Here is a 23,889-nt window from a genome sequence, read left to right on the forward strand (position 1 = left end):
ACTAGAGAGAAGGCAGCTAGTCATCACCACCCACCGCCAACTCTTGGGATACTCTTTTACCAACGAACGAATAGTGGGATTGACCGTAACTTTATAAAGCCCCCACGGCTGAAACAGCGAGCATGTTTGATGTGACGGGTATTCGAACCCGCGACCCTCAGATTACGAGTCGCACGCCTTAACCCACCTGGCCATGCCGGGCTTTGGTAGGTGACAAACCTGGAATACCATTTTGTTTTTAAGTTTACTGTGCACCAGAATTTCTTTGAGGTTTATGTGATGTCTGTAAGAAGTAATGGATGGGTCCTTTAATGGTAGGGTCTTCAGTAAGTATTGTGTAATTGTTTAGTGTAGAATCTTGATCTTCGTTTTGGTCTGGTTGTATGTTAGCACAAATGGAATACCACTGATGTGTTTTTTTATTGATAGGTTTAAGTGTTTGCTCCCAAGTATATGAACTTACTGTGGCGGCTGCATTGCGGATGAAAGAATAAGGCTAGTGTCTTTCAGAAAAACATTTTTTTTATGTATGTAGATATAGATTTATAATCGTTACCATCACTACTAGTTGGTGTAGTCGTAGAAATTGCAAGGTATTGAGTGTTTGTAATTAGACATTAACAAGACGTGTCACATTAAGTCAAAAAGTAGTTTAAGTTTTTCAGGCAGAGGATATAGTCAAATTATTTCCTTATCTTAAGCCTAATATTTTGTATCAGATAATGCTAAGAAGAACTTTATATTTTGTTGGACAGAATACATACATGTGTTTGTGTATTCATATACGTGTATTTCCCGATTGAAATATAGAACTTCCTACAAACTATGAGACACCATGATGTAACAATAGTCACTTAAGCAACGAGAAAAATTCCAATGGATAAAGCAACATGACGTCACAATATAACAATCACTAACTAGTGAACTACTCGACATATGATTTGTACACAGTTACTCAGACAAATAAAAATACGTTTACCAAAGGTTTTGTTTTGAATTTCGCGCAAAGCTACTCGAGGGCTATCTGCACTAGCTATCCCTAATTTAGCAGTGTAAGACAAGAGGGAAGGCAGCTGGTCATCACTACCCACCGCCAACTCTTTGGCTACTCTTTTACCAACGAATAGTGGAACTGGCCGTCACATTATAACGCCCCCACGGCTAAAAGAACGAGCATGTTTGGTGAGACGGGGATTCGAGCCCGCAACCCTTGGATTGCGAGTTCATTGCCTTAACCACCTGGCAATGCCGGGCCACGTTTTTCAAATTTAAGAATATAGGTATTTTTCGTACAATAAATAAATAGAAAGTGTTTACTTCTCTGCTGCAACAGAAGACATTGTTTATTTTTATATTCGATTAGATAGTAGTTTTTATAAATAGGGAGACTGTTCGGCATAGTTTGCTTAATATTAGGTTACGAGAAACTTTCTTATTACCTTGACGAAAAAGAGAGTGTAGAACGAAGATGTCTTCGTTACTTAACAACAACAGAATTATAACATTGGGTTAAAAAGTAGTTCATTTTTTTTATACAGAGAATATGGTTGTTATTTTTCTTAGCTTAAAGGTGAATTTTCAACAAATTTAATAATTGCCTTAGAAACTGTACTTTGGCTAGGTATAATTCCTGTGTGGTTGCCATATTTTTAAACACTTTAGTTTTTGAGTAAAAAAATGGAACAAAATATGCAGGTCCTCGAACTCAAGTTCCTCTCGGTCGTTCGGCTGTTTCCGTGACGTTTTACAACTATGACGTAATAGTTGCCAAATACGCTTCGTTGCTCGCCGACCATATTGTCCTTTCAGTGCTGGTGTTTTATGTAAATCTATCGGTGCTTTTTTCGGATTACACACTTTGTGAGACTATTTTTTGTCTTGATATTGCAACTTTATGTTTATTTTATGATAACATGGTTTACTGCGTTGCTTATGTTTGTAAAAACGGTTCAGCATCGGGAAAACTTCTTTTCGTTTCCGTGCAAGGAGAAGGAACCGGCAAGGTGGCGACAGTGGGTGCGGATGGTCAATAGGAAGAACTGGACTCTTTCACACCATGCAAAGCTTTGTCAAGATCAATTTGAACGCTCATGTTTTGTGTCGGATCCCACTGTTTTGGATTCCGTGGGTTTCAAGCCAGAAAGGTCGAGACTGAAAAACCATCGGCCATAGACAGGATCGTCCTCACTATCTTCCCTCGTGTAGAGTTAATGACTGATCTCAGCCTGCTGTGTACAGGTTCCACCCCTCTGAAGCCATCCCTTGCCATCACGAAAAGAACAAACTTAAAGATATGTGTGCAGTATAAAGCGATAAACAATAACTAGTATAATATAATAATTTAAAAAGTACAAGTTTTTGAAGAATGTAACTAGACATAACATTTCACATTCATGAGCATGTTTTGCATTTGTGGCACCTGAAAGTCAGTGAAACCTTGATTTCTTAATCTAGACAATGGACAAATCTATATTAAATAGAGTATATTCCAAGTTTAAAAGCTGGTAGATCATTCTGTAGATGTTTTTGTATCATTTTTACATATGGAAAATGTTGAAGAATACCATTTTTCAAATTTAAAATTTCAAGATAAATTGAAAAAAAGGTTGTCTTAAACATGTTGAAGTAATCAAGTACATGTTATGTATTTTTTTAAAAAAAACATTGTAGATTTGTAAACAATCAAATATAAACTCCATATTTCCATAACTCATCATAATAAAATTAATCTTAAGACAGTACTTTGACATTGTCATATTAAATGAAAATCTCATAAACTTCATAAAGCGTGTTGTTTTAATATACAATATTATTTCTTCAGTATCACTCACAGTTACACTATTCTCGCTTGTGGAACTACCCTCATCACTAGAACTTGTCAGATCTGTATCAAAAGTAACTGTTCTAGGTTCGTTCAGAGTAGGTTCGAATTCATATGGCGCTACTCAACACTGTTCAGAACACAAAGTCAAAACAGACTCTGCCTCTGTTTTTCCATATGCACTGGCCATGTTTATTTACATTCAACGCGTTGGCGGTTTGTTTGGCAACTATTACGTCACAGTACTTTTCCTAGCGGCAAACGGAAAAACTAAACTAAAACGTCGGAAAGGGCTCTTTCTGCACCAAGTTCTATGTTTCATTTATTAGCACATACGTTTTATAAAAAATGTGAACCTGCAAAATTAATCAGTATGAGTAGTTCTTTTGACTGCAAAGTTTTCTTTTTTTCTGTAAAATTCACCTTTAAGTACATTTCGTAACAGATAAAGCTAAGAAATTCATCTCTCATAATGATGAAAAAGCATTTTATACGTGTTTAAAAAAAGAAATAGGAAAGTTTTGACTTCTTTAATAATAGTTCTATCAGGTGAGGTTACAAATATTTCATGCTCTTTAAAGGTGAATAAAATATATTCCTGTGCTTAAATTCTATAGCATTAGGTTGTGTGATTTTATTTATATTTGTAAAAAAATACAGAAAAGCTGTTTCCTTAGCAATAACGACATTGCGTTAAGTAGTACTGTTTATTTGTTAGACAGGGGGTATAGAGGAAATGCTTTTATCATAACATTTTTCTCACATTAGAGTGAAATATAAGTTGTGTTTATCGGACATAAAATACAGTAAAGCTGTTTCCTTAACCTCATCGACAAGCAGTTTGTATCAAATGAGTTAAGTAGTTTAATAAACACAGGATATAGTAAAGCTGTTTTCTTAGCTTCATCGACAACGATTTGTATCAGATTAGAGTTGTTTAGAAAGATGTTAAAGTTAATTTGTTTTTCTAGATTAACTTCAACAGTATTTATCACCTCAGGTGAAGAACTAAAAAAGTAATTTACGTTTGTTAAACAGTTTGTTTGTTTTGGAATTTCGCACAAAGCTACTCGAGGGCTATCTGCGCTAGCCGTCCCTAATTTAGCAGTGTAAGACTAGAGGGAAGGCAGCTAGTCATCACCACCCACCACCAACTCTTGGGCTACTCTTTTACCAACGAATAGTGGGATTGACCGTCACTTTATAACGCCCCCATGGCTGAAAGGGCGAGCATGTTTGATGTGACGGAGATTCGAATCCGCGACCCTCAGATTACGAGTCGAGTGCCTTAACCACCTGGCCAAGCCGAGCCTGAACGTCATACTATGACTAAGTTACACGTTTCATAGCACAGAGAGAAGTTGTCAAATAACTAAAGCAGAATTTAAGAATATACAGAAAAGTTATGCCAAATAATTATAGCAGGTTTTTACAACCCAGAAAGAAGTTATGTTATACTTTTAGAACATAAAAGAATTAATGTCACATAACGAAAGTAGACTTCTGCAACACGGAGCAATAATTTGTATATATATTTATAGCACACAGAAATATGTTTGTTTAAGCATTGAGTTTCATAAATCAGAGGACTTCTGTTACATCTTCTTATTTTACCCTAATTATGGCACTTTTAAAGAAACGTTAAAAGTCAGTTCTGTCAAGAAAATATATTTTATCAGCAAACATTACATAGGGTGAGAACGAACGTTTAAGTACATGAATTAACTAGTAATTGATACATCGAACAATGTGTACATGGACTAAAACGAATAGTATGTGATATACGGGCATATCATGTTAGCTATCTGCTTAAGTTATACAGGGAATTTTAAAAGTTTTGACTTGAACGCATGGTATAGAAAGTTGTTTCGCTTGCCTTGTTCTAGTTTTTCTGTCTCTTTGTCTTGAGAGAATACTCCAATAACATATAGCATTCTTGTTTCTTAAAGGATAGCGACTGCAGTATGTTTTGCTGGTCGAATTGACAATGTCTGAATGTTACAGGTAACCAATGTTATGAGCGAACAGTAGTCACGAGGTGAAATTGTCGACTGAATAGAAAACTAATTTACCTGTTAAATTAAGGCGCGCTTTCTGGATGCACTTCAATTTTGATTTCATCGCAATAATTTCGGCAGACATTCATCTCGAAAAATGGAAAGCATACAAACTATTTTCTTAGAGTATATTATCTATTCTAGTAAAGGCAGTGGTTTCCACTTTTCTTTGTGTGTGTTTATTAAGTGCATAGACTCACAAATAACAATGAGTACATGAAATGTATATATGTTAAACCGACTGGTTTGGGTTGAGAAAATTTTTTTATGTAGAGGAGCGAACAACGTTTCGACCTTCTTCGGTCATCGTCAGGTTCACAAAGAAAGAAAGAGGTAATTCCCAAAGAAAGAAAGGTAACTGACCGATAACTGACCACATGTTTGAAGGGGGTTGTGTAACTGAGTGTAGGAATGTACAGGACGTGCTTAGATGTTTGATTATATTTATTAATATATTGGTTTATTTTGGGCTTGAGTTGTTGTATAAGTAAGGCTTCTTTAACTTTGCGTTTGTTTTTGTTTGTTTCTTTATTTAGTATTTGAGTGTTTTCTATGGTTATGTTGTGTTTATTTGATTTGCAGTGTTCGAAAACGTGTGAAGGTGACTTTTTGTGTTCTTTGAATCTGTTTTCCATTTTCTCTACCCAAACGAGCCGTTTTTACATATATATTTTTCTCTACAAGTGGGTTTTCTCGACATCACTGAGGACATGAAATACTCTACAACTTGGTGACACTAGATTTTGTGCTACACACGTTCGACACTCAATTTCAAGTTTAAAATATCAAATGATTTTGAAGGTAAAAAATTATGTTTTGTTATACCCTTAAGTAACTCAACAATAGTTGTGGTGTTACAATCCGACAACACACACCAACTGTTTAGCAGTATCGGTTTCAATAGAAACTTCTTTTTTTGTTTGGAAACGTACACAACGATGATAGGTAGACACGTGTAAACTTATCTTATAAAATGAAAAATACTTCTGTATTCTAACCAATTTACTAAAAACGTGCAAGGCAGCACGTGCGAATACATCAGCAGGGTAATATTTGAATGCTTAAAGTCTCGTGAATTTACGCTTTAGTTTTGTGGATCATAAAATGTGGGATAAAAAACTGATTTTCTTGGTTCTTTGGCCATCATTGGTTGGAAATGTTTTTTATTAACTATTCGCTGAAACACACGACATATAGCAACAAACGTTAACAAACTTGTAATTTAATTAAACGATATAACTGATTAGTTTTAGTCTACTTTCAAAGTCATGCGATTCGACTACGATGCACCATTGTTTTTTTGTTTGTTTGTTTTTTCGTGATTCAAATGGAGCAAGTCGATACAGGCATCTCTTTATACAGTTTAAGTATTGTCACTATACAGAAAACGCGAAGGTTCAGTCGACTCTTCTTCGATCGATTGCTGGTTCACTAATTAATAACCAGCCTCGTTTACCCTCTTTACAGAAATGAGTAAGCCCCGCTTGTCTTCCGTTCTGTCTGCTTGTTGTCTTACTGGTTTTCCTGTCCACGACGGGAGTTTAAGTCTACGCAGATCCAATGTGTTGGTTTGGAAACCCCACATAATATTTTGCCCCGTACACTCGGAATTGGCTAATCTGAGTAAATTAATACTTCGCTTGGTATTACTAGGCCTCAAGTAACTCGAAATGCAACGTTAAGAGGCTGAACCTAAACAGCTAAAACGGGAGTGACTGATTAGCTGTAACATTTCCAGAGAAATAGAAAGTACATATATATATATAAATGCAATTTAATTAAAGCAGTGTTATAAGTACGATAATTAGACTACATATCTGTTAAACTAATTGTGAGTAAACGTATATTTTAATAGCATTATATCTCATCATTTAACTCGCACAATAACAACAAAATAAGTCGAGCGGTCGACGTTGATCAGATACGAACCTAGCAATGACTGATTGAAGAACAGTGATTGCTCATCGGAGGTAACTTTGCTACGCCCCGTCAATCCCCAATTGGCTCTCGCCATTGTCAGTCAAGGCTGTCTCCACGCTGAGGCCATCCGTCACGGAGCAAGGAAACGTCTGGAGGGGAACGATGCCCTTCCGTATCTAGCCCTAACACGAAACGTAAACCTGATCTCGTAGTGCTCGGACACGACCGTTTGCTTTTCTCCCGTGACTGAAGGCGCGCGTACAAACTGAGCATGAAACAGATAACTTGTGTAGAGTGCTAAAACAAACAAAAATGGATTATTAACGATACATGTTCAAATACTACAACGTGGTTCGTTTCGGTTTAATACAATACCGTATATGCGGACCTCCTGATCTACCCATGAAATACGTCACCTCACGTAAGTGAAAATTCTTAAAAAATACATATTTTATAAACCGTAAAACTAAACTAAACTACGGACTTAAATTATGTCCCTGATATATGATGTGCATGTCCTCGTTGTGTTTAGTGAACTGATAGTGGTTAGAGTGCTTCAATGTTTGTAAAGTGGAAATGAATTGTATACGTTTTGTAACTTTAAATAAGTCTGGCGATCATAGCTGAACCATAACTTGTAATAAGGGAACACGAGATAAGAGGTAGCAATTTGACATTTCAACATCAATCTAATTCATAAAAAAAAAAGACATTTTTCCAGCAAAGCTTATATTCCAGGTGTGGATATTCAGTCAATTTCTGTATGTTGTAATGTGTTATTTTCCTCTCCTTGATACTTCAAGCGTTACTTGTATGTTATAGCTGTCTTCAGTGAGTATCATATTTTCAAACCAACTTCATCTCAAGCGCCCCATCACAAAGTTATCTTGGATATTGTACGTTAGGGGGCGCTCGTGTCAGATGTTGTATATCATGTGTGAAGTACATAAACGCACATGATTATCTATCATGCGTATTGCTTATTTCCATTAAGTTATTGTAGAATTAAATTTTGTCAGCCAATTGTGGGTTCGAAAACAACTTTTTCAGAACACCAAAGGATCTCTAAGACTATTTTATTCTCGAGGTTAGATCGAATAAACGTTCAAACTTTCGAATGGTCTATAAATTAAGATAAATACTTCTAGAATTTATTGAGAAAATTGCTTTGCTTTCCTGTGATTGTAGAGTAATAAGTTTATAAGAGATGTACTTACTTAAAGAGGCACAAGTGCCACTGTTTTCTCGTTTCCGAACTATTTTAGAATTAGAACTTCTAAGAGCTTCTAAAAGATCCATCAAACTCACTTAAATCGTCTAATCCAGTTGATTTTATAAACAGATTTGAGTAAACGATAGTTAAAAATAAAATGTTTGTTAATTTAGGTTGCGTTGTTAACTGGTTTGTTTTGAATTTCGCGCAAAGTTACACCAGAGCTATCTGCGCTAGCCGTCCCTCATTTAGCAGTGTTAGATTAGAGGGAAGACAGCTAGTCATCACCACCCACCGCCAACTTTTGGGCTACTTTTTTACCAAAGAAATAGTGGGATTGATCGTCAAATTATAACGCCCCCACGGCTTAAAGGACGAGCATGTTTGGTGTGAAGGGGATTCGAACCCGCGACCCTCGGATTACGAGTCGAGTGCCTTAACCAACTGGCCATGCCGGGCCTCAGGTTGTTAACTAATTGTTATTAATGTTATCACAATATCAAATCAACAGCACTACTTCTTTATTGTTAAGCGTAGGGCTACAGATTGAACATAACTTTACTTTTCCCATCGAAACCCAACTTTTAGCGCTATAATATCCTTCAGGTGGGTATCAACAAGCATAGCTCTAAAAGTTTTGTAATTACTTTTTGTAGTAACTGTTCGTGATGAAAATGCCAGTCATTAATATAAAACGTTTTAGCTGTGAATAGACGTCGCGTACATTTGATTTAATGAAATGTCTATTAACATAATTTAAAAAAAGAGTTTGTGTTTATGCAACTTCTACAAGAACTTTTTTTTTTCATTTTAACTTGTAAGATTGTCTATACTAACAAGAAAATGGTTGGTGTTATACGTTCACTGAAAAACATACGAGATTTATGTTTACATTCGTGAATAGATGACATAGTTCTCGTTTAGAAGTTGCTGCAAAATTTGACAGTTTTTCCTGTTCTATTTACTAACTATGCAGGTGCCACCCAACACGTCAAGTCTTTGTTGATACTTACAAATTAGATGAACACAGATTGGTGAGTGGGGAATTCCGCATGACTAACAACAGCCTTCCTCTACTTACAAGTATGACATGAGTTACCAAAGAAACCAACTGAAAAATAATGATGAGTGTCTGAATGTTACAGATACCAACTTATTAAGAGAAAAAAAATACTGTTTCACTCTGTCGCCACTTGGGGATGGCATCGTCAAACTTGTTCTACTTGTCCAATAGGCAAGGAACGCCGGTTTATGTTTGGTATACCTCCGCTTGTATGTAGTTAATAGATTTATGGAGTGGTTAGTTCTGTTTCTGGCCACTTGGTAAAATAATTCTTCGTATACGAGTTACATACGTCTTGAAGTTTAAACTGACGTTTTATAAGTATTGTACAGTCAATACTTCAATAAATCATTATGATATATCGTTTTGAACTGAGTAGATAATAGTTAATTTTTATTTTATCAGAATAAATTGAGAGCAACAGATATTCGTAATTACCTTATATACGCACGAGAAACTGCATTTAATATTTAAGTTTTAATTTCACGAAACTAATTAAGATATTTTCTCGTACAACTTTAATTGATTGTTTTTAAATTACCGTTAACGAAAATGACAAATCTATCGAAACTTCTAAATTAGAAGTTAAAAATCTGTGAATAAATAAGATATAAAAGAAAATATTTCTCAAGATTCCAAGCGTCGAAAATTCTAATTTTAATAACATTATGTGAGTAAAGGCTTATTTTATATGTCACGAGTGGTTTTATTTCTGTACGGAATGTTGAACTGTTGGTCTGGAGGGAGAGCAGCAGTACATACCTTTTCAAAGAGTGGATGGCATTTTTTTGCAGCAACGATGCACCACCCAAGGGCTCTCTGAACACCCACCTCTGTCTGGGCCTCTGTTAGTAAATGAACAGTTACGTTGTTTGAATATACTATTTAATCGCTGTAAAACCAGTTACAATATAGATTTCCGTGTGATTTTAAGGCTGTTCTACCTCCACGTTGATATCTCCATTGGATTGATTGTTCTCCAGAATACTCTATCGATTAAGTGCTGTAATGATCCTGATTTAACAGAGACAGTTTTGTAGCAAGTTTGTAACCTTACAAAGTTTAGATAGGGAAAAGAAAATTGTGTGTTCCAGTTACAACGTTTGCCGTCATTGTTGTGTTTGTTTTATCCCCCCTACAGGTGTAGATAAATATTATAAAGAATTAATCTATTCCTCCCCCCTTCTTTTCTTTTCGAACAAACATAAACTGAAGCTACCAAGTACCCCTTTATTACTTACACAATACTTTTATTCATTAACACATCATATTGTCTTAAGCCTACTTCTAAGTGTGTCACTGTATTTCCTCAAGATTACATAACCTGGATCCCAGTAATACACACATCAAGCTGTCATATAACTCGATCTCTAGTCGTAAACATGTTATCCTTAATTAACTCACATTAGAGAATGTCGAAAAGCTCTAAGGGGTCGTGTAGTTGTTTTAGTTTATTTCTACAGGGTGGCCCGTAAGTACTTACCCATCCATATATCTTATCTATCCAGTGTATCTGTGTGCTATCGCTCGTTCTCGCTGCATAATATCATGCGACGCCATGTTCTGTGAGACATTTTCAAGTGTAAATGGGCTTAAATCGGCCATATTTCTCTGACAAAAAAAGAAAAAAATTATAACACATGCGTAATTGAATATAGCATGATAACATATAGATGGGTAAGGACTTACGGGCCATCCTGTATTTAAGCTCCAGTTATACACCACTTCTGTTTACAAGTAAATATATATCGCTCACATCATAATTATAATAATTTACCTCAATAATTTAGCAAATGGACATTCAGTTCATACTGAAATCAGAATGATAAACGTGTACACTTGTATTATTGGTTCCAATGACAAAGAGAGTTAATTTTTCTCTGGTATTCCTATCTGCAAACACGTCATTTTGAAGTTTTAAGGTTAGTCGCGACAAGTTTCCTTTGTTAGAGTCGCTTGAGATAGAGAAGAACGTTTGTATCTCAAGTGAACAATGCAGCCATACAAAGATAGAGCTTAACAATCAATGTCCTCCGACTTGTTCGAACTCGGCACTTTCCGTAAACTTCTCTTACCACACCAGTTTGTTTTGCTTTCTTTATTTCGCGCAAAACTACACGAGGGCTATCAGCGCTAGCCGTCCCTAATTTAGCAATGTAAGACCAGAGGGAAGGCAGCAAGTCATCACCACCCACCGCCAGCTTTCGGGTTATTCTTTTGCCAACGAATAGTGGGATTGACTGTCACATTATAACGTCCCCACGGGACCCTCAAAGTACGAGTCGAGTGCCTTAACCACCTGACTATGCCGGGCCTATCACACCAGACAGTTGCTATTTTAAACACAGGATTCTTAACAAACTCGTTATGGATTTGAAACAGAACCTGTGTATTAACAGAATTTTGGATATTTTAGTCCAAAGAATGTTATTCCCCATTTTATTACAATTAAATAAGCCATTGATATGCAAATAATTTTTCCAACAGACATACAGCCGCATGTAATTAGGTGTCTTAGATATAATATCCGTGTACAAGTTTTTTGTATAAAATGAAACAAATGTACACTATGGGTTGTATATGTGATGTGTCCAGAAACAACTGGTGGTATCGAAAGCCGATATTCAGTGTAACAAGCTCATTTGTTGCTAAACTACCATCAGGGGATAGGCTAAGATTAGGGATTGTTTGTGTGTTTTTTTTCAATTTCGCGCAAAGCTACACGAGGAATATCTGTGCTAGCTATCCCTAATTTAGCAGTGTAGGGCTAAAGGTAAGGCAGCTAGTCTCTTTTACCAACTAACAGAGAGATTGTCCGTAATATTATAACGTTCCCACGGCTGAAAGGGCGAACATCTTTGGTGAAATTGGGATTTAAACCCGCGACCCTCAGATTAAGAATCAAACGTCCTAACCACCTGGCCATGCCGGGTCTCTGAGATGAGGGAAACGTTTGCAGCTTTGTTTTATCTATAACGTGTCCACAGGATATCATCCTTTATTTAATGACTATATATTTTTAATACGATGTAACTGTGCTGTAACAGTGTGGATTTCAGAAAACTGTTAAATAACACATTATTACTTTTATATAACTTGTGATGTATAGTTTCAAATATTTGTTTTCATGCTGATAACATTTGAATAAATACATATTAATTAGAACTGCGCAAGTGAAAATGTGCCTTCCAATCTGTACAGATGCAGGTGTATTACTCAATATGGGGCACAGTTGTTTCTGCTGAACCACATGCAAGAACTGGAAACTGGTACATAGATGTATATGAAAACTTACAACAGGTGCAGAGTGTTACCGACCTGAGAAAGTGGTCGACAGCGTGATTGCGAGAGGGCGCATTTCTTAGAGATACAAGATATGCTCAAACGATTTTGTGAGTTACTTGTTTCACTTCTAATCGGTACATTTCACTAAATCATGACATGGTACGATCACAGTTCCGCTTTCAACAAACTGCTATTAAGAACAAAGAAATAATGGGAGAGAGCTTCGAAAAATAAATGTATGTCTGGATGTAATCTAAACTGCTGTTTTAAATTTTTTTTACACCTTTATGAAATAAGATATTGGATTATTGCTTTTTGAACATACAGAACTGGACTTAACCGCATATTAAGCTTGTTCGAAATGCACGTGCATGTTTTATTCAGTTATTAATAAGAGCTGCAAAGACGAGCAGGTAAAGGTCGAGCAAGTTCAAACCATGAGAATAAGTACATTACTTGTAACATTTAAGGGTTAAGACTGCGCTAAAGCTAGACAACAACGTTATGAATGTTTAGTAAACTATTATCACACCGTGTAACCAATACCAGTAATATTAACTTCACACATTTCGTTAAAGCCAAACAGCGTTATGAGTCTTTATAACTCATAGCTACATCACCTACATTAAGATGTAACTAGTTATATTAACTACCCGATTTCGTTGATACGATACCATACAAATCAGTCGCGCCATCTAACTACTACCTGTTATATTAACTCCACTTATAATGTCACGGTGAAAACGAATTGTAAACGTATCTAAATAATCCACAAAAACTTTGTTAAATTAACACATAGGGATTCAGTTTCATTTATGACTTGTGGGATTATTTGCAAACAGACAAGTTACGGAACAATCTATATTTGAGGGTGCTACAACTATTTATAAGAACACTGAAGGGAAAAAAGCCAATTATTCCACATTACATTTGGGCCCGGAATGGCCAAGCTTGTTAAGGCATTCGACTCGTAATCCGAGGAGCGCGGGTTCGAATCCCGGTCGCACCAAACATGCTCGCCCTTTTAGCTGTTGGGGCGTCATAACGTTACGGTCAATCCCATTATTCGTTGGTAAAAGAGTTGCCCAAGAGTTGGCGGTGGTTGGTGATGACTACCTGCCTTCCCTCTAGTCTTACACTGCTAAATTAGGGACGGCTAGCGCAGAATGCCCTCGTGTAGCTTTGTGCGAAATTCAAAACAAACAAACAATCCACATTACAATACTTACAACGTCTCTTGATGCTGGAATTACCTTACGTTTCTAAGACTAACAATCAAGACATCATAGTAAACTATATAATTCTGGCAGAATTTAGTTATTGTTAAAACTTTCTTTGTTAACCTGAAGATGACCGAAGAAGGTCGAAAGGTTTTTCTGCACTTTATTTTAATTAAAGTTTTTAATACCCAGCTGTCTTTTAATTAAGAGTACAGATACTGAAAACATTTATTCAAATTACAGAAATCTACTAATTGTAAAAACTTGCAATATTATATCATATTTATCTGATAACTATTTTAATAACACTTTTCTTTACAGATTTTTTCCTGTAATATAGTGTATGAGAGTTCTTACTTTCCTTTTTTTGAGACCCCGCATTTCATAGTACACGAAGTTTAAAGTTGCGAACCTGACTCTCAAGGGTCGCTTGTTGTTTTATTTGTTTTTTTCAATTTCGCGCAAAGCTACACGAGGGCTATCTGCGCTAGCCGGCCCTAATTTAGCAGTGTAATACTAGAGGGAAGACAGCTAATCATCACCACCCACCGCCAAATCTTGGGCTACTCTTTTACCAACGAATAGTGTGATTGACCGTCACATTATGACGCCTCCACGGCTTAAAGGACAAACGTGTTTGGTGTGACCGGGATTCGAAACTGCGTCCCTCAGATTACGAATCGAACGCCTTAACCAACCTGGCCATGCCGGTCCTCTCAAGGGTCGCACAAAACGATCAAATACCGATAAAGTTCAGTCGAACTGATAATGCATGTAATATTACACTAGGATAGGACTTGTTATATTTTTAAATACGTCCTCTGGTAGGCCCGCGATAAGTTTTCTTGAACATCCGAGGTACAATTCTCTGCGGTGGGCAAAGCACAGATAGCCTATTGTGTAACCTAGCGTTGTAACAAAAAACACAGTAATAAATCCACAACAAAACTAACCACATTCAGTTTTACTGGCTCTGTGAGTTTCGAATGAGTAGAACATTTCAACTTCATTACATTTATTGTTGTTCAAAATCTTTCACGCTGCATACTAGAACTCATAACGCTGTTTACATGTTACAACTAACGGATAATGTCTCGTAGTTTTAAACATCATAATATCAGTTCCACGTAATAAATGTGGTGGAGCTATCGGGGTTGGCAGTCTTTTGTAAGTCCTGTGTTTAAGACTTGTTAAGACTCAGTAATTGCAGCCGAGTGCTACACGTGCTTTTGGCGGTAATAAGTAGTAAATGCTATAATCTATGTAAGATACCAAAAGTAATAGAACATTATGGTTATGCTATGCTGCTAAATATATTCGGTATATATTGGAGTGTTATAAGTTTAATAACAATTTAAATAAGAAGGAATCGTTGATTCGTATGTAGCTTTCGTTTACTTTCATAGCATCGTGTTTCATTAAGTTCAGAGATAAAAATCAAATGTTATTACGAACTTAAAATTTATTGTTCAAGAAAACATGATACGAAATGTCATCTCATTAAACAGTAACAAGAATTTCTTGTTCTCGTATTATTGTGTTTTCTGAACTATGACGTTTCTGCGCAGACGACAATATTTCTGAATGATTTATAGCACCAACGACTGCTACACTGAGAGATGTCTCTAATGCTTATTGATTAAGCTAATGGGTAAATTAGTGAAAGATCCCTACATCAAGAATTATAAAGCGACTCAAAAGATTTATTAATGATTCCTTCGCTAGGAGACAAGGCAGCAAGGGGCCTCCTTTCCCTTCCCTTGGTTTCGGGGGAGGGTCTCGTATCACACGTTCCCGTGCCCAGAGGGAATAAGGCAAGGCCAATGCCAGTCTCGATAGAGGTTTAACATTACAACCAGAATCTTGTGAAGAAAGAAAAAAAATTCCAAGATTGTTGAGTAAATTTTTCCTTTTGAAGAATTTGTTGAAAAAAAATACAGAATGACAAAAACAGAACAGTATTTATGGGTGTTAAATAGTTGTGAACACATATCCTATAGTACATGAACAGGGTAGAAAAACAGACATGTCCTATATAGAAGATATTTAATGCACTAGTAGGTACACCTCATTAATGTATATAATACTAGCTTTATAATGTAAATCATTTTATCGTAACTTAATAAATTTTGTATGACACGAAACAAGGTAATGACAACTGTGTTGCAGGCTATTAATTTGAAGTATACCCACGTAAGTCTTGGAGAGTTAGGACAGCATAATCCACCAAGTCTCGAGCAATACATTAAAACAGCATTATCCTGTAACTCTTGAATGGTACATTTAAACAGTGCAACCCCGTAAGTGTTTATTATTTATTACTAACTGCACGTGTAGTGTACGCGAGGGCTATGGAATGCAATAAATCTATAGTATAACTATAAGACAAATGGTTACATATGAATATTGTTGAAAATAGCAAACTACTTATTTGGTAATTAATTCTTTGTTGTGGTCACATTCGTACGAGAGTAAAGTTTGTTACTCGACGAGTAACTTTGAATCAGTATAAAAATATTTATGAAATACATTTTGTTTAATGGAAAAAAATACAATTAAAATATTTAAATAATGAATTTTATCTACATACATGTAATATATAACTCATACACAGACACACACACACACACATATATATATGAATTTTAAGAACTAAATTTGATTGGAAGAATATTTCCAATACATATCGATATTCCGTTGTGATATTTCCTTATTTCGTATTCGTTTCTCTTTATCACATCATAAAACCTCTTAGTTGTATAAGTGAATTGAACACATCATTATGGTTTATATACCCTGCTGGCCAAAATCTTAAGGCCAATGAACATAAAGAAAAAATATGCATTTTGTGTTGTTAGACTGAACCAGTTATTTGAGTAGAGATTTGAAAGATGAAAATAAGAAAAGAGAAAATAAAAATAAAAACCTTTTTTAGCATTTAATGGAGAAAATGTGAACAGTATGAAATTAGCCTAAATACTACTAGCTGGTCAAAAGTTTAAGACCATACTGAAACGATGCGTTAATCGGTAGACACGTAACGAAATTTAGTCATTTGTGTTCAAGCATTAGCGTTGTTAACACCTCCCATTGACATCTCCTGTGTTACATTGGGTAAAACATGGCAAAGGCTAAAAAATTGACAGAGTTTGAACGTGGCAGAATTGTCGAGCTGCAAAGGCAAGGTCTCTCTCAACGTGCCATCGCTGGTGAGATTAGACGTAGTAAAACTGCTGTTGCAAATTTCTTAAAAGCCCCTGAGGGATGCGGAACGAGAATTTCAAGTGGTCGGCCCAAGAAAATTTTGTCGGTGTTGAGCCGGAGGATTCGACAGGCTGTCCGGCAGGACACCAATCGATCGTCAAACCAGATTAAGGCCTTTATGGACGCAGAATGCAGCTCAAGAACAATAAGACGGCATCTACGAGAGAAAGGCTTTAAAAACCGTAAACTTCTTCAAAGGTTACGCCTCTTTCCACACCACGAAACAGCTCGATTAAACTTTGCTAAGAAGCACCAAACATGGGACGTAGAAAAGTAGAAGATGGTTTTGTTCTCTGATGAGAAAAAATCTGGATGGTTCAGATGGCTTCCAACGTTACTGGCCCGATAAGGATATCCCACCGCAGATATTTTCTACACGACACAGTGGAGGAGGTTCCATCATGATCTGGGGTGCTTTCTCCTTCCATGGAACAATGGAGCTTCAGGTTATACAGGGGCGTCAAACAGCAGCTGGCTACATTGGCATCCTTATTGACTGAAGGCCCTCGCTTGTGTGGAAATGACTGGATCTATCAGCAGGACAACGCTGCAATCCACAATGCCCGCAGGACAAAGGACTTTTTCATGGCGAATAACGTGATTCTTTTGGACCATCCAATGCATTCACCCGAACTGAACCCCATTGAAAATGTTTGGGGTGGATGGCAAGGAAGTCTATAGAAATGGACGTCAATTCCAAGCAGTGCATGATCTTCGTGAAGCCATCTTCACCACTAGGAATAACATTCCAGCCAGCCTTCTGCAAACGCTTATATCGACCATGTCAAAGCGAATGTTTGCAATTAATCTCAATGACGGCCGTGCAACTCACTGCCGAGACCTCTTGTTCGGCATTTCGCACCATGTTTAGAACTTCTTTTTGGTATGGTCTTAAACTTTTGACCAGCTAGTATTTAGGCTAATTTCATAGTGTTCACATTTTTCCTATTAAATGCAAAAAACGTTTTACTTTTATTTTCCTTTTCTTATTTTTATCTTTCAAAGCTCTACTCAAATAAGTGGTTGAGTCTAAAAACGCAAAATGCATGTTTTTTTTCTTTATATTCATTGGCCTTAAGATTTTGGCCAGCAGTGTATATGTATAGGTCAATGAGATGTGTAGGCCCGGCATGGTCAGGTGGGTTAAGGCGTTCGTCTCGTAATCTGAGAGTCGCGGGTTCGAATCCTTTCGTTGGTAAAGAGTAGCCCAAGAGTTGGTGGTGGGTAGTGATAACTAGCTACCTTCTCTGTAGTCTTACACTGCTAAATTAGCTTTGCGCGAAATTAATAAAAAAGGGATCCGCATTTCTTTGTAATAATGGAGTAGTAATGAGTATTGGTGTAGCTGCCACAGCCTTCCCCGGGGAAGGGCATATGTGAAGCCCATTTGGGAAAATTTGAAGACTTTTGCTATATTAAAATACATAGCAAGCGATTTAATGAACTATTCAGGAAAACACGTGCAATTTTCAGCCAGTTCACTGTGAAGTCTCTTGTGGATGTATCTAGTATTTCATCTTTGACTGTCAAATGAGAAATCGATATAGCAAACCAACTGCTCAACCCTCAACAGTCTTAAAAGAAGGAGCTACTTTAGTATATTAATTTTATTTTGTGTCACAAATTCGAGGGCGCCACTAAGTGCTCAGCCTTGTATTGTTTGTTTATTGCAAGGTCACCCTATTTTAACATGTTTATATTAATGTTTTTCATTAAAACTTTACTTTCAGGCAAAAGCTTCTCAGATATAAATGAAAATATGTTTTAGTCATAATTAGTTCACTGTACTTTTAACAATTCAGTAGAAGTTTAAGCTTTCTAATTTTAGAATGATTGCCGAGTTTAAAATAACGTTTCTTTTTAAAAATTTCCATACTTTATTTCGTTAATAGTTAATAATGTTGATTATAAACATTTGATTCACGTATAAGTACATGCTTATAAAAGTAGAAAATCTGAATATTAAGTAGCAGAGTATAGCAATATTTAGAAATAAAACACGAGTAATATATAATATATCCATTTTAAAACTACCCAAGTTTTAAGACATTGTCACGTACGTAAATGAAATAATCTGTTTTTAAAGACTAGCACACGTTAGAAGTGCATTATGTTTAATAACTTCCAGTTTTTGTTCCTCACTTTTAGCGCTGCGTATATCCCAAGTTAAAAATACATTAGCAGTGACAGCAAACATCAATATAATCCATCAAGAAAACCACATCCATTACACAATCAATCGTAAGGACCATATCCATAACACATAATCAATCGTGATGGCCACATCCATTACACATAATGCTGAGGACCACATCCATAACACATAATCAATCATGAGGACCACATCCATAATACTAATAATTAAACCACTAATGTTTCCTTCATGCCATACAAATCACTAACAACTTTTAAATATATATATATTAGACTTTGTATTACAGAGATGTTTTATAAAGGTACATTTATCTGACAGTAAAACAGTTGTTTTTTATAATATAATCGAAAAATGTTTGTAAAATGTACGGTTTTTCCCCATAGTTCTTGAACAACGAACCCACTTATGTATTTTCTTTTAGGTATACTAACGGCAACATTGCTTACATTTCCCACTGAAATATTCTTGTTATGTACTGAGAAATCTATGTTTTAAATTGCCATAAGAACTACTGCTAGCATATCTTTGTCTTTTTTTTTTTTTGTGACAATTCAGGAAGTTGACACATTTGTCAATATTCTATTTTCATCCGTAAAAACAGCTAGAATTTTTTAAGATGTCACTGCTGCACCCTACATGCAGTGCTTTGTCTAAACGGTTCCACACTTACATAATCACTAAAAGCAACGGAACAATGTTATTACTGAGAATACATTTTCATGGCAATCATTTTACGTTAGTATGTCAACAAATACTTAATACCACTTTCTTAAAGAGGTATTCCCGAGCACTCAGCAAAGCAGATATAGGTTTTACCGAAATACGAGTGTGGTTTTTACACCTAGAAGCTGTACATTTTTAAACAATTCAAGACTCCAGCAAACGGCAACCGTGTTTTTGGCAACAAGAAATAACCGACCTGTTACTCATTTGTCCAGCATTTGTTTTACTAGAATTAAGGCTTTGAAACCATTTAACGTTTCGATGAATTGTGCTATAATCTATAGCCACTGCACCCAAAGGTGCATACGTTATAATTTCAGCTAATCCGAGAAGATCGATATTTATGCACATTTTGAGAACTTCTAAGCTGTATATGTCTCAAATACAGTTTAGGTCACACACGAATAGACGCAAAAGGCTTCAGTTAGCTTCTATTTTGTTACAATTTTTTGAAAGGCAAGAAATAATTATTGTTTCTTGTATTTTTAATAACATGAGAGAGTCGGCATGGCCAGCTGGTTAAGGCACACGACTCGTAATCCGAGGGTCGCGGGTTCGAATCCCAGTCACACTAAATATGCTCGCCCTTTCAGCCGTAAGTGCGTTATTATGTGATGGTCAATTCCACTATTCGTTGGTAGCCTAACAGTTGGCGGTGGGCGGTGAAAAATAGCTAGCAGCCTACCCTCTAGTCTTAGACTGTTATATTAGGAACAGCTAGCGCAGATAGCCCTCGTGTAGCTTTGCGCGAATTTTAAAAAAACAAACAAACAGTAAGATGAAAAGGACGTTACATAAAACATCTTCTGTTTGTATTTACTTTGGTATAAGGTTTCATAATTACATTCATAAACTGGATTAAAGAGCAGTGGCAGACCTTTAATCATAGGGCTTTCACAACCTTAAATACTAGTGCATTAGCTTCCTCAGCCAATACTTGTAATATAAATGTATATATTTAAAAACAGTTCGTTTTAGTTTTACTGTAATAATAACATTGATCATCAAAATCAATGCAATGATTTGCTTTTTTTCTTTTCCTCTCTTTTCTACTACACTTGCTGTAATCTTACCGTCTGAACGCTGTACTATCAGTGATATGATAGGGGATTGGTTTAAGATACATACAACGTCATATAGCATTAGGAACTAATAAGTTTATTTTAGCCTAATCCATAAACATTTTCTTCTCAAAGTACTCTTGACACAGTCAGTAGTTTTTCTGCACTTCTTAAGCTCTTTTATTCCAAGTATTTTCAAATCTAGCTCGATTTTTTTATTCATTTTGCAACCTATAAAACAATAATATATCTTTTACGTAACATGTTTTGTGAAAGAACTGTTAAGTCAGGGCTAAATTAAGCTTGATTAATATGCAGAAGAATAAGAGAAATAGTCCACGATTTAACACAGATTATATACTTCTATCGAGTCAAAGAGTCAGATCTACTTACATTTCTAGATATGCGGGAATTTGAAAGAGAAATGTATTCCTTGTTTTTCTACACAATCATTTTAATCACTTGGAATAACGTTCCAGTTTTCTCTGTAGGCTGCCATTTTGAAAGGTTGTCAAGTGCAATGTATAATGTCAGCCACCGGAGGGCAGCACATGCGGCATAATATCATGAGCAAAAGTAGTAACACCCCCCTATTAATACTCCTTTATCTAATTGCTATTCACAATACCGAATAAAACTAATAATTTTGCAGTTTATGCTCGAAGCTTGGTTAACCTTGTTTAATCTATATGTATTAAATATACATTTGTTGAGTCAACGTTTTGTCAATCCTCAAGTGCTCGGACGATTTGAAACTTTTGGTTTGGACGTACTATGTTACTGATTCTGGTGCTATTTATCTTTATCAAATGATCCAACTGTCCGAAAACTTTTTTAGCTTTCAGGCTGTATGTTTATATAAATAACAGACGGTTATTAAACAGTTTTAAACTTGAAATTTTCATATTTTGTTATGAGAAAGTACTGAAAAAAAAACTCGAGAAAATCTTACAAAATGTAATATCCTGTCTGGAGTGAAGTAATTACTAAAGTATTTCTTGTTTTACTTCAAACAGCATCAGCTATCGCACTATTAGGACCTTCTTTCAGTGATGAGATAAAATAACATTTGAAAGAAAAACGTATTCATTATTCCTATATTCAATAATTTCATAAAGTATGTGATATATTTAATCCTCTCAAATAACATGTAGGCATATAATTTCAGTCTTATTTAAAATAAAATCCTTAGTAGCGCGTAACCTATTATTGGTTTGTTTGTTGTTGTTGTTTTTTAATTTCGCGCAAAGCTACACGAGGGCTATCTGTGCTAACCGTCCCTAAGTTAGTAGTGTAAAACTAGATGAAAGGCAGCTAGTCATCACCACCCACGCCTGGGCTCCTATTAATGGACTGTGTGATTTGGTTACTTTGTAGTTTGGAGTCTCGCGCCTCCTAAAACCGTCAGTATTTTTTATTTTTTATTTTAGGATAATAGCAATAAGAATATGTTGGCTATCTTTGAACTGGATAATAATTTAGGCAAATCAACGGGACAAAACCTCAATAAAATCGTGTTTTGAACCGACGACACAAAAAATTGTAGTGAAAATATTATAACATTAATAACTTGTCTTCTCTCTAAACTTATTGCTTTATTTTATCAGTAGAACATTTATATCCAGGTATTGCTTGCATTGTTGCGTAATTTAGGTCATTATTATCTTGTTGGTCTGCTTGGAAATCTCACTCAAGTGAAACCTGTTGGATATTTTTTTTTATCTTTCAACTCAACAAAAACTACCATGCATCTCTACGCTTAAAAATCGTGCTAATCTGTGAAGAATTCGTGAGGTTACTAACCTGCCGAAACTTAGTGCTTAGAATTTCGTCCAAGAAGAGATTGGAGATAAAAAGTGCCCTCTGATGAGGAGAGCGGGAGAAAATATGACCGAGTTCACACGTGATGATTTTTATCTGATACCCCTTGAAAGCCAGGTTAAGCTTACATATATGTTGTTTGTTTATTGTTTATAGTTGGGGTCCTTGGCACGTGCGCTAGACTGGTTTACAGCTATATACCAATTTTTTCAATGACTCTTCCAATCATATAAGATTTATAAACGCGATTTCATTCCACCTAATAGGTTGGTTGCCAAGGAGAGTGCTACGCCCCCCTTTTTGTCCAGGTAACGTGGTGAGATGGAAGTGATTATTATTCGTAATGAATGCTAAGGAGACGATATCGTATAAGACTATAAGTGTCTTGATCTATATAAATGAAGGGAACACTATTAGGAGTTTCCTAGTGTCAATAATTCCCTGAAATAATTCTTTTTTCCTTCCTCTAGTTTGTGAAAATGATTACATGAAAAGAAATCTTGTACTTCCTTAAAGTGTGTTTTTTTTTATAACAAAGCCACATCGGGCTAGTTGTTGTGTCCATAGACGGGAATCGAACCGCTGATCTTAGCGTTGTAAACCCGTAAACTTACCTTTGTCCCAACGAGAACTTCTTTAAAACTGCTCTAAGAATCGGTTATTAAGTAACCTTTAACCATTCATTTTCTTTGTTTAACCTTTTCTTTGTTTAATATATTTATAAATATTAAGATATTCTAAACGAAAAACTTCGCCATAGATGGCTTAACTAATGCTAGAGAGATAAAAATTATAACAAGTAATATATGAATGGATTAATGAGATTCCCACTGTCCCTATCTACTATCTAGCGAAACCACAGCCAAGGGAACGGGCTTGGAGAAACAAGATCTATAGAAATTTAATTTCTTTATTGTGCTGTTCAAATAAGTAATTTATGCAGAAAAATCCGTATCTTATAGTAATGTTTAATTCACAAAATCATTACTTTTTTTATACTGTGTATACAGTAGACAGGCCATTGTAGGGCTTTAGTTTTATACTTCAAGCAAAGGTGTCGCTAGGCACTGTTTGACAGTACTCCGAATCTCGGATGGCGGCTTGAAAATTCAGAACAGAAACCTATGATAGATATCATATTGGAATGCTGAAAACGGACTCGGTCCTAGAATCTTTTAAGCATCCAGCGATCCCCGACTTCAATAATAAAAATTGAGAGGTTAACAAGAGCGGTGTAATCCTTTCGAATATTATGAATGGTCAACACTGCAAAATTTCGATATTAT

The 23,889-nt window shown here is 35.8% G+C and overlaps 2 long non-coding RNA genes across 3 annotated transcripts in view; one reads left to right on the forward strand and one right to left on the reverse strand.

The window, feature by feature from the left end:
• Positions 1-9,441, forward strand: part of LOC143254381 (uncharacterized) — a 49,988-nt gene extending 40,547 nt beyond the window's left edge. Inside the window, exons 1-2 of one of the 2 annotated variants that reach the window (XR_013030172.1) lie at positions 7,081-7,219; positions 8,988-9,441. This is a non-coding gene — a long non-coding RNA (uncharacterized LOC143254381). Of the gene's footprint in view, positions 1-7,080; positions 7,220-8,987 lie in introns of those variants that run through there. The other variant, XR_013030173.1, reaches the window with a different exon arrangement.
• Positions 6,171-21,330, reverse strand: LOC143254382 (uncharacterized). Its single transcript, XR_013030174.1, has 3 exons — positions 21,176-21,330; positions 6,808-7,095; positions 6,171-6,578 (listed from the first exon to the last, which is right to left on the reverse strand). It is a non-coding gene; the product is annotated as an uncharacterized LOC143254382 (long non-coding RNA).
• Between the last annotated feature and the right edge of the window lie 2,559 nt (positions 21,331-23,889).

This window comes from Tachypleus tridentatus, chromosome 6 (assembly GCF_004210375.1).
Source record: "Tachypleus tridentatus isolate NWPU-2018 chromosome 6, ASM421037v1, whole genome shotgun sequence".
Taxonomy (NCBI): Eukaryota; Metazoa; Arthropoda; class Merostomata; order Xiphosura; family Limulidae; genus Tachypleus; species Tachypleus tridentatus.